Raw genomic sequence first — 13,053 nt, 5'->3', positions numbered from 1 at the left:
AGGGAGCCCGATGCGGGACTCGATCCCAGGATCCTGGGATCATGACCTAAGCCGAAGGCAGACGCTTAACCATCTGAGCCACCCAGGCGCCCCTTAAATATTTTATATCCTTAAAATCAATGCCATACATTTAAAGTTCAGATCTTAGTGGGAAAAGGCTCAATACATACTCCCCCTGTTCCCACACCCCACCATTATCCATTCCAGAATGTTCTCAGGAAGAACTCTAACATCCAGGTGTTATGTGCATATGAGCTTCTACAATAAGTGTCAGAGAACACTGGGAATGAGCTCTGAACTTATGAAGTTAAGAAAATGAGAATATTCTATTTATTCAACTCTACATGACAATCTGATCTTAGACTAACCTTGCTAAATCAGTTTCCTCATGTGTATAAAATTTTTTTAAGGATTTTTTTTTTTAAGATTTTTACTTATCTATTTGACAGAGAGAGACACAGCGATAGAGGGAACACAAGCAGGGGGAGTGGGAGAGGGAGAAGCAGGCTTCCCTCTGAGCAGGGAGCCCGATGAGGGGCTCGATCCCAGGACCCTGGGATCATGACCTGAGCTGAAGGCAGACGCTTAACCGACTGAGCCACCCAGGCGACCCTCATGTGTATAAAATTAAGGCTAGATTAAATGGCCTTATAACGGTCTAGCTCTACCTACTTGAATTGAGGATATAATTATCTTGAAAAACAGCATTAAACTGCTAGCTTCCCAACACTCCCATTTTTTCAAGATTCCATTGACATAATGATTCAAGATATTCAACATTCCAATTTTTCTGCCAAATAAATTGCTTCATATGTAATTTATAGTGCCAATCTAACAGAATATTAACAGAGAAAGATAACTCCAGGAAGGCCACTGAGTGATTATATGAAAAACAAAATCAGCTGAGTCCAACTCTAGAAAACTTATTACAGCTGAAGGGTAGCAAATTTTGCCTCTTTGGCATATTGGTTAATTTAAGCTGGTTATTTTTAAGAAATAGCAGAAATAAGAGAAAGTCTGAAAACCAAGTTGATGTTACCCTTCTGTAAAAGGTATTTACATTCCTAAGGGAAATCTCATTTGTAAGGGTATTTCACCCTTGCTATGACAGGAAGGGGGGAATGACTCAATCTTTAGAAACTCTTATCTAGGAGAAGGCATAGAATTAAATCTGCATAACAATCTTACCTTTATTTACTGTGTTTTTCCTAGTAACCTCCCATAACTGACCCCCCCACCCCAACATCTTCTTTTGTCTTTAGCTGAGGACAGTATTTAAGGTGATGGTTTCAGTCATTATGGGGAGTTACTCAGTTTTACTGGGTCTCTCCCATGTATGCTGGAGGTATATGTGTTATTAAAAACTTTGGTTTGATTTTCTCCTATTAATTTGCCTCATGTTAATTCCTAGACCAGCCAGAATAATCTTGAAGGGCAGAGAAAAAATTTTCCTCTCCAAAACAGCTCAAAAGCATTCGTTCAACAAATATTAACTAAATGCCCCATATGTGCCAGGTGTTGTTCTAGTTGCTTGGGATATATCAGTAAATGAAAAAGACAAAAGGTCCCTGCCTGTGTGCAGGTTACATTCTAGAAGAATCAGAACAAACACTTAAAAAAAAAAAAAAAGTGGGGCGCCTGGGTGGCTCAGTCATTAAGCTTCTGCCTTCAGCTCAGGTCATGATCCCAGGGTCCTGGGATCAAGCCCCGCATCGGGCTCCCTGCTCAGCAGGAAGCCTGCTTCTCCCTCTCCCACCCACCCTGCTTGTGTTCCCTCTCTCACTGTGTCTCCCTCTGTCAAATAAATAAATAAAATCTTAAAAAAAAAAGTGGTAATTTACATTCCACATTAGAAAATGGTAAGTGCTATGGGAAAAAAATAGGGGAGAAGCAGAAGTGTGTGGTGTGGGAGGGAGCAATTTTAAGAAGGTGATCAAAATTTCCTAGGAAAGGGAAGTTCAGCTTTTTTTGGTGCCAAGCTATGTGCCTATAGGAAAGGAATATGAATTGTGTCTTTCTTACTCTTCAGGTAAATGAGTACTAAAAAACAAAATTCAACAGAGTAAATTTGAAGATCTAACTGGCTTTATTAAATGATTCATGATTGGGCAGCACCCCATCTGGCAAATACAGGAGAGTTCCACTGAGCTAAACAAAAGAAAGGTTTTCAAAGGCAGGGAGAGGGCATAAAAAAGAAGGAATTTATTAGCATGGAATGCATTGTTTAGGCAAGGTTGCCCTCTTAAGCGGAGCTCAAGGGGTCTATCAGTAAATTTTCCTTGTACTGACCAGGAAATTCCATGATGACTAGGTCAAGGTTACATTCTTGGGGGGGTTGAAACTACAGTTAGTTTAGGTATTAAGTCTTGGTTTACTGACTTGGGGCCTTAATCTAAGTGATACTGTTTTGGACCTGTGGTTTTCTTTTTAACACAACCCATAAATTTTGATCCTCTTTTTTTTTTTTTCCTTTTAATTCACAAGGCTTTGGAAGAAAATGTATAAATTATTTCTTTAAAAACAACAAATCTTCAATAGCTACAATTTCATCTCCTGTCTGTGTGGGCCCTTGATGTCTTTAAATACAGCAAGCGCCTTCTGAATGTGGTTCACTGTTCTTTACCACTCACCTGCCGAGTGCCATTTCCTTGCTCCCTTCTATCTAATCTAACACCCCCAGAACTAGGTAAGTGTCCCTATAACACATTCTCAGAACATTCTGTATGTTTCATTTGAAGTTCTCATTTCAGTTAATGATTAAATTATCTGTTACATGAATGCTTCCACTACCAGATTATAGACCACATGGAGCAGAGACATAATCATCAAAGCCTAGCATAATACCTGGGGCATTTAGTAGGCATACATGAATAAATAAATGACTCATTCTTACATGATCTTTTACATTCCATTACCTACTAGTGACCAATGCACGCAGCCTACATCAGTCTCCCCCTGTCTTACCCTTCTAGAATACTGTTAAATAGGAGAAAATCTAAATGGTCAATGAAACCATATACAGAACAGTTTTAAAAAATGAAACATAACAAAACAGGTATGGCATAGCAATATGATGAGCTAAATAAGAGACATCTGTGTAAATTCCTGTATACATTCTGAGATCTGTCACTACTAAAAACAGTCCAACAACATCTGTAGTTGCTGTATTTTAACATTTGAAAGAACCGGAAGTGTTTGACATTACTTAAGATTCAGACATGAGTTACCAAAATGACTTTACCATGGTATAAGATTTGCATATAATTGATGTTTCACCTTGCAGTTTTAGGTTGAATTCATTAAGAAACATTATGAAGTCTGCCTCAAAGGCTAACTTCCAAAGCCATTTGGTGTTCCATTATGTTTGAAGCTGGTTCTTCACATTAAGAAAAATTTTGGCATGCCTGGGTGGCTCAGTCAGTTAAGCATCGGCCTTTGGCTCAGGTCATGATCCCAGGGTCCTGGGATCGAGTCCCACATTGGGCTCCTTGCTTGGCGGGGAGCCTGCTTCTCCCTCTGCCTGCATCTCCTTGCTTGTGCTCTCATTCTCTCCCTCTCAAATAAATAAAATCTTAAAAAAAAAAAGGAAAAAAGAAAAATTTCAATTTCGGCCCTACGATCAAAAAAAATCACAAGAAAACTTTACCACTGCGGAGCCATCAAACTCATGTGTGGCGGAGCAAGAGAGAAGATTTAGCTTCAATTTCTGACAAAAATTCACAGAACTGATCAAGGTTAAGTCCACAAGAGCAAAGAAAGTGTACCACTAACATTGCTGCTTCAGTAACAAATGGTAGACCCAAATACTTTCTGCAAAGCACCTGCTAATGAATAATAACCAAAATAAGCTTTAGACATCTTACATTTTCACAAGATTTGTAGATTTGTACTATTACGCTTTTTCTTCCTGCTTCACACATCTTTTTAATTATTGTAAGTTGTAATACATCTTAGCAGATTCCATTTCATATTTAACTATCATGATTAGTTATTCTCAGTTTCTTTGAAATATTCCTCCTTTAGTTGTAACACATTAGACTATTCATAGAGGCTAATTCTTTTGTCACTTCAAACTCAGCATTGACTTCTGGAATAAAAAGCAACTTAGTATCTGTTTCATCTTTTGGACTCATCAAGAAAAACCATTAAAATCATTTGCCCTAATTTTTTTGTTTTTTGAGGGGGCAGAGAGAGAGAGAAGGGAGAGGGAGAATCTTAAGCAGGTTCACGCCCACCCCAGAGCCAACATGGGGCTCCATCTCATGACCCTGAGATCATGACCTGAGCAGAAATCAAGAGTTGGACACAACCAACTGAGTCACTCAGGTGCCCCACATTTGCCCTGATTTTTAATTTACTATTGATATTGCTCCTAAAGTCATCAACTCTTTGGTCAACTATTCTCCCCAAAAGGCTAACAGTCTTAAGTTTATTTTCTCTGGACACATCCCTTCAGTTGCTGTAATCAATCACAATTTAACTAACCCACTATCAATAAATAAGTTTCCCTTATTAGGCTAACAAATAAGCCATTTAAAACACCGTGGCTTCAACCCCATTTTCATTTTTGATTTTTGTGAAGAAATTCTGCTGTGGTTATTACAAAATTTTTTTTCTAATTTGACTGTTGCTTTTCTGTGAATTAGAACTATTGTGATGAGTACTTAGTCTAGTAATGTTGATGTAGATTGTATTCTTTTATTTCTATCATAAAATACATCTTTTAAATTTTATTCAATCATTTATAAATGTAAAAAACATTCTTAGCCTGTGGACTGTACAAAGGCCAGCAGCAGGCTAAAACTTGACCTGTGCATCATAGTTTGTCCACCCCTGCTCTAGAACACAGTTATTTCTCATCATCTAGAAAGCTATCTGATAAGAATCAGTTAATCACCATTTATTGGGGGTACCCTTTTCAGCTGAGGTCAGAATGTATGGTTCTTGGATGAGATACTGTTTGAACTATTGAACCAATGCCCTGGTTTAGGTCATTCTTGACAAGTGAGGTCTTCCAACAGCCAGAGAAGCCCCCGCTATGCAGTTAATGCTAAATTCGGACTTTTTCATTTGAATCTGACACGGTGGGTCACAGAGAATGCTATGAAAAACATATGCTATGAAATCTAGACATTTCTAGAACCTAAAACTGGGCTAGAGGGACTCCAGCTCCTAACAGGACTTTATACTTCAGGACCCCAGATGACTCAAAGGGGAGCTCCTCCCCCCACTATTCCCACTGGGCATTAGAGAAATCCCTAGCACTCCCGTCATCCTGGCAGATCCTCCACTCTCCTCCTTGTCCTTTATCTCTATACCTGACTCACCCTTTCATGTTTAGGGGCTCCCTTCTGTTGCCATCGCTAAGTGGAGGCCCTTCACATTGACATCCCACTGTATACAGATGGAAACAAGGGAGAAAACGGTAAGTCACATGCAGGCTAGGATGTGGATGTTATATCATCCCCTGCAAAGTTACTTTGCAGACACAGACACCAGGCAGCAATCAGAAATTTCTACTAATCCATGAAAAGATTAACCTAAGCAGGATCTGTTCAAAATAGTGATGTCACCAAACTTTGTATTTCACTTTTTGTTGCCCCTTTCCACCTTCTTTCTCCTTCCCCACTTCACCTCTCCTCTTTTCTCCCTGACTTGAAATGAAGAGATGTTGGGGAAGCTATGGTCACTGGTTCAGTCAACCCGCTGAATGTGCTTTAACCATATGCAGAGGGAAGAGGCTTCAAGGACAGTAAGTTACAAGGGTACTTCCTTTGGACCTCCACTCCCAGTTCATGATGTCAAGCCTATGTCTTGCTGAAGACCCAAAACCAATTTTTCTTTCAAGGGTCACCCCTTTACAACAGCAAAAGCATGTGCCAAGTCTCAAACACTCCTCCATTATGCAATTCTAGGTAGGGTGACAAGGAAGAGACCTGGTACGATGCATGTCCGTTAGTGTTCTACCAGGAACCCTGGGGCTAACATATGCTGAAGAGAAGACGGTCAGAGTCTGAATCATAATGTCTTACATCTAAAGAATACATCCAGTTTACAGAATGGAGAAAGATGTTTCTTGAAGAAGAAGAAGAAGAAGAGGAAGAAGAGGAGGAGGAGAAGGAGAAGGAAGAAGAAAAAGAAAAGAAAAAAAAGTTATACCTTGAAGTGGGAAGGAAGGGGAAGATAAGAAAGATCATTTTTTTCTTTTTAAGATTTTATTTGATAGAGATAGAGAGCACAAGCAGGGGGAGCAGCAGAGGGAGAGGGAGAAGCAGGCTTCCCGCTGAGCAGGGAGCCCGACGCGAGCTCTATCCCAGGACCCTGGGATCATGACCCGAGCCGAAGGCAGCTGCTTAACCAACTGAGCCACCCAGGCGCCCCAGAAAGATCATTTCTTAACATACTCTAGCACAGTCTTTGAGAGTTGTAACTGGAGAATGAATGCCAGGGGTTGGAGCTCAAAACCACGTTAGGGGCAGTAAACCAATCAGGCAGTTTCGTAATCTTGTCATCGTCAAAGAACACAGTGCCCTCTAGTGGGAAAAAATTTTAAGCCGCCCTTACTACTAACACTGAGCCTTATCTATTTCTACAAAATATCCACACAAAGGCAGCTACAAGGCAATAATCATGATCAGCTGAAATTCTGAAATAATTATATTTACCAATAATATCTGACACTGGACACTTACTATGTGTGAGGCACTGTACTAAGCAAGCGTTTTACAAGTATTACTTCGTTTAATACTGTGTAAGGCAGGTACCATTAACTCTGTTTTATAAATTGAACTTAAAACTACAACGTGCCCACGGCACCCCAGCCAATAAGGGCAGGGGGGTGGGGGCAAGGGACGAAAAACTTTTAAATTTTAAACTGTCTTAAGAAAACTACATGTTCACACACAAAAAGCCAAGAACTACAGCAGAAAATTTGGAAAACATTTGCTACAACTTGCTCATTTTTTTAAAAAGATTTTATTTGACAGAGAAAGAGAGCGAGAGAGGGAACACAAGCAGGGGGAGAGGGAGAAGCAGGCTTCCCACTGAGCAGGGAGCCCAGATGCGGGGCTCGATCCCAGGACCCTGGAACCATGACCTGAGCCGAAGGCAGACACTTGACTGAGCCACCCAGATGCCCCCAAATTGCTCATTTTTAGTAACATATTACAAGCTTTAACTTGTAATAATGAAATAAGTAAGGCTGTTTATGAATAAAATTCTTCATATTTCCCCTAAGTCTCTCTCAAAATATTGAAGATTTAAATGATTTTAAGTGGTGCTGAATTATTAGTCAGGGGCATCATGTTCCTTCTAGCCCTGGGTGAGACAAGTTATGCACAATATTCTGCTCTGTCATCAGAGCTTCTGAGTCCCCTTCCAAAAGACTTCTTTATGCTCATTTCTCTTATCTCTTGTCCAAAAACACAAGTAAATTATTCAGTAAATTTAATAGCATTTACTACTGCAGCCTAAGACAAATCAACAGACCTCTAAACGTTGTAAAAAAGGAAACCTATATTCTGAGAACTTTACACTAAAACATCATAGTAGCTGCAGTAAAAGTCGCTATATACCTCTGAACAAAAACTAAATAAAGCCTGCATTCTGATTTTAACTATCTAAAGAAATTTCTAACATAATGCATTTATGCCATGGTATCAGATTTTAAGGACTAATTACTGGAAAGAAGGAAAATAATTGGTTTTAGTATTTGGAAAAATTCAATTTGCAACCACAAATCAATGTAGGGACTAACACAAAAGATTAACATTCACTTTAGGCTGCATCAAAAACATTGGTTACCTTCCTTTTGCCTGCAGGATAAAATCCAAAATTCTTAGCTGGGTCTTAGATGGTGCCCAGGCCACTCTCTCAGCCTCAGAGAACAAAATATTTATATATCACTTTAAATTAATGCTAGACATAATTCTAGTTGTTGGAAAGAAAACAGTGAATTAAAAAACAGTCTCTGCCCTCAACTTTAAGGAAAATAAAGTAGGAGTAGAGGGGCAAAAATAGTGGCATAAGGGAGTGGTGGGGATTAGGGTAGGCCTTTCTGATAAAATGATATTTGAGCATACATCTGAGGGAATCATGCCGTATTTCAGGAAAGACTGCCCAAATTAAGAATATACAGTGCAACAGCCTGGGGACAGAAGCATATCTGTAGTTCTTTGAGAACAGCAAGACCAATGTGGCTGAATCAGAGAGCAAATCCAGTGGTAGGAAATGTTGTTTTGGGAGTGAAGGGAGAGGTGTTGGCACATTACATAGGACTTCTTAGGCTATGGTAGAAACTTCACATTTACTCTGAGATGAGAAGCCACTGGAAATTTTGAGAAGAGGTACATCGCAGACATGTTTTTAAAAGAATAAGCCTTATAGGGCACCTGGGTGCCTCAGTCATTGGGCGTCTGCCTTCGGCTCAGGTCATGATCCCGGGGTCCTGGGATCGAGTCCCGCATCGGGCTCCCTGCTCGGCGGGAAGCCTGCTTCTCCCTCTCCCACTCCCCCTGCTGTGTTCCCTCTCTCGCTGTGTCTCTGTCAAGTAAATAAATAAAACCTTAAAAAAATAAAAGAAAGAAAAGTATAAGCCTTGCAATAGTATGGAGAATAAAACAGGGAGGCACAAAGGTAGAAGCAGTCCTATGTCTTATTCCTAGTGCCTCTCACCAACTAGAGGTATCACCACATAACCAGCTAGTATTCACTGCGTCATATGTGCCAGGCATAACTTACACCATTCAATCCTCAAAACTACAAAGTAGCTGTTACAAATGGGAGGGAAAACAAAAAAGACTCAGGCAAAGTCAAGTGCCTCATTCACAATGAAGAGCTAATAAATGGCGGATCCTAAGCTTGATACTATCGTGCAGGATTCTTCCACTGTTCTTCCACAGCATACCCGTGCGAGTCAATGAATTCTGAATCGGACCATTTTACCACTCAAGTCTTTGCACATTATTACCCTCTGCCTAGAATACCCGTCCACCCAATTTCTCTCACGGCAAACTTCTTCATTTTTAGATCAGCTCCATTTCCCTCATGAGTGAAATTATTCCTGATCTTTTCCAGGCCACTTAGCTGCTCCATCTTCTGTGCCTTTATAGCAGTTTCTCCAACTTCATTTCCCTGAAACAATACTTACTGGTTGTGGTGTAATTGTGCCCATTTATATCTTTCCACCCTTGAGTTCCTCGAGGTAGAGTCATGCCTCCTTATTCACCATCACGTCTCCCACCCATCCCTCCCCTCCTCCATCCACCTCCACGCACATCTTGCACAGTGCCAGGAGCCAAATAAATGCTAGCTGGATGGAGTAACACATTATTAAAGAATCCAATGTAGAGTCCCCATTCTACCCTTTACATCTTGCATATCGGTGCCACAACAGAAAAACTCACCAAAAAGAAAAAAAAAAAGATAAATATGAGATGGTGGATGTAATAAATAGACGGGCGGGGGGCGGGGGACTCTTCACCATGCGTATGTATATCAAATCATCACAACATACACTTTAAATGTTTTGCCAATTATACTTCAATAAACCTTTTTTAAAAATTAGCCAAAGGAGGAGAAGAAAAAATAAAGTGAAAACAAGAGAGAAACCAAGAAAGAGACTTTTAACTGTAGAGAACAAACTGATATCACCAGAGGGGAGGTGGGTGGCAGGATGGGTGAAGTAGGTGATGGGGATTAAGGGGTGCACTTGTCTGGATGAGCACCAACTGACGGAATTGTTGAATCACTGTATCATACCCCAGAAACTAAGATAACACTGTATGTTAACTCTACTGGACTTAAAATTCTAAAAAAATAAAGAAAAAAAGTGGATGGATGTTAACTAGACTTATTGCGAACATTTCACAACATACACAAATATCAAATCATTATGTTGCACACATGAAAATGTTGTAACTCAATTTTTTAAAAATAAATAGAGCATATACTCGATTTTTTGTTTTTTTTAAAGATTTTATTTATTTGAGAGAGATAAAGAGAGAGAGCACGAGAGGTGCCCTATACTCTAGTTTATATTAAGTAGGGCTCTGTATGATTTGTAAAATATAGGCTTTTATTTTTTATTTTTTTTAAGATTTTATTTATTTGACAGAGAGAGACACAGCGAGAGAGGGAACACAAGCAGGGGGAGTGGGAGAGGGAGAAGCAGGCTGCCCGCTGAGCAGGGAACCCAATGCAGGGCTCGATCCCAGGACCCTGGGATCATGACCTGAGCCAAAGGCAGACGCTTAACAACTAAGCCACCTAGGTGCCCCAAAATACAGGCTTTTAAACAACAAAATATTAAAAGCTAGAGAACATCCAAAAACTGAAACCATGAATAAACAAAACTTTGTCCAAAGAAATACTTTAGAAATTAGAAACACTTAGTCTGAAAGATGGAAAGAGCATTACTCTTGTTGATTTCAGTACCTGGAAGACTGAAATGTGCATGTGAGACTGTCTTGAGTGGCAAAATTAAAAGCAATATGTAGAAGACACAGAAAAGCAAAAAGTGATTTAACTGAAGCAAGAATATACTATAAAATAAAGCATTCCAATTGCAGGAAACTCCCCATTTCCAGAAAAGTTCATATAAAAGCTATGTGGCTACCTTGATGAAAACTAATAGAAGGAATGTACTCTAATTCCTGTCTCTGACATTCTGATTTAAGAGTATAATTCATGTAATTCCAGAATACTTAGAATAGTCCCAGACCTCCAGTTCAGAACTATTTTATAGTTATTAAATTCATTAGATGTTTAGGGGTGCCTGGGTGGTGCAGTCAGTTAAACGTCCAACTTAGTTTAGGTTCGGGTCGTGATCTCAGGTTTGTGAGATCAAGTCCCACGTCAGGCTCAACACTCAGCATGGATTCTGCTTAAGATTCTCTCCCTCTCCCTCTGCCCCTCCGCCCTACACTATCTCTAAAATAAATATACTTTTTAAAGATTTTGTCAGAGAGAGAGAGAGCACAAGCAGGGGGAGCAACAGGCAGAAGGAAAAGCAGGCTCCCCGCTGAGCAAGGAGCCTGATGCAGGACTCAATCCCAGGAAACTGAGATCATGACCTGAGCCAAAGGCAGACGCTTAACCATCTGAGCCACCCAGGCGCCCAACATCTATCTTTTTTTAAAGATTTATTGGGATGACTGGGTGGTTCAGTCGGTTAAGTGTCTGCCTTTGGCTCAGGTCATGATCCCAGGGTCCTGGGATCGAGTCCCGCATCAGGCTCCCTGCTCTGTGTGAGCCTGCTTCTCCCTCTGCCTCTCTCTCTCTCTGCCTCTCATGAATAAATAAATAAAACATTTTAAAAAAATAAAATAAAATAAAAAATTAAAAAAGATAGATGTTTAAAACCTTGGCCCAAGTTTTCTCATTTTGCCTGTTTTTTTCTAAACAACCTGACATTTTTGCTACCTTACTTTTATGCCCAGTTCTTGGTTTGAATAGGCTATGTAAGACATTGCAAAACAGGGAAAGCAGAGGTGAACAGGTGAGGCATTTTATATTTTCTGTATGTTCTCTCCCACCAAAACCTTTACAGAATCTATCAATTTACAATCTCTCAGCTCCATATTCACCCTGAAGTGCCTCTCCCACTGCTTTCTGGCAGCTGCTCCATCAGTAAACAAGGTAGGTATGAAGACATCTGGTGATGCTCTTCCCTAGTCACAATCTCAGAATATATGGTTCTCCTTGGCACTCACAGACCTGGGCCAGGCTGATGATCACCTTCCTTCAACCCTTCCAACACAAACACCTCATGTTCCAGATGTCCCGCCAACACTTGAGATGTCTCCCTGTCTCTGTGTGCTCACACACTCAGTAACTAGCTACAGCTTCCCTGAATCTTGGAGGGTGTTTTCCTAGTAGCCTAGTGACTAAAGACCAACTCTGGTCTAGGTAAACCAGTAAACTCTGCCATCCAGTGGGCTGCAGCTACCCCTTCTTAAGGCAGGCCTGAACCCAAATCTTAGGCCCCTTACTTCCAAGAGGTATCCAGGTACCTCTTCCTTCAGTACCCTCCCTCAGCTCTGGGTTACCATATAGAATTCTCATATGTCTTTTTTCTTTTGCCACAGTTTAAAACTTTTTTAAAGGGGCGCCTGGGTGGCTCAGATTGTCTATCTTCAGCTCAGGTCATGATCCCAGGACCCTGGGATCGAGCCCCCCATTGGGCTCCCTGATCAGCCAGGGAGCCTGTATTTACCTCTCCCTCTGCTGTTCCCCATTTGTGCTCTCACTCTCTCTGTCAAATAACATTTTTTTAAAAACTTTTTTTATATTAAACTTCCCTGTTATAATCACTAGGTGGCTTCTCTTTCTAGATTGGACCCAGACTGATACTTTCCCACCAAGCAGGCTCAAAGAAGCAATACAATGAAAATCAGCCACTGAAAGTTTTTCCCAGATGAGGTCCTAAATCTGTAAAATAACTTGTATATCTGATGAAATGCAAAATATATAAAAACTAAAAAATCTTAGCTTTGAGGGTTCAAAAGGTTAGGCTTATAGATATGTCATCCAAAATACTTAAACATGTTGATCCTATTTGATAAACAGTGGCAGCAACATCAAAAAACAAATAGGTTTAATTTACCTCATTTTAAGGATTTGCAGAACATCACATAAAAAATACGGTTTCTCCTTTCTTAAGCCTACAATCTAATAGAGAGAACTAGGCTTAAAATCATCATTCATTTTAAGTTTACATGTTCCTAGTTATACAATGTAATGCAAGAGGTGATATCATAAAGTAGATAAAAATCAATCCTCCAACTTTTGAGACATTTTCTCCTCTGGAGATACAATGTGGTAAAGAAACACTGTTCAATACAAGAACAAGAAATATAATAGCTAAATGAGTGATGGGTAAGGAAAAAGGAAAGCCAACCTATCAAGTCTGGAAAAAATGTTAGAATATGTGGAAAAGAAAGTACAACATTCAGTCAGAACTTTAAATGATAGAGTAAGCTTTACATAACCAGAATGAAAGAAAACTGTTTCAAGTCTAGGAAATAATATGCACAAAGGTGAGAATATATGTAG

This window comes from Zalophus californianus, chromosome 14 (assembly GCF_009762305.2).
Source record: "Zalophus californianus isolate mZalCal1 chromosome 14, mZalCal1.pri.v2, whole genome shotgun sequence".
NCBI lineage: Eukaryota > Metazoa > Chordata > Mammalia > Carnivora > Otariidae > Zalophus > Zalophus californianus.
This window is presented reverse-complemented; position numbering follows the sequence as displayed.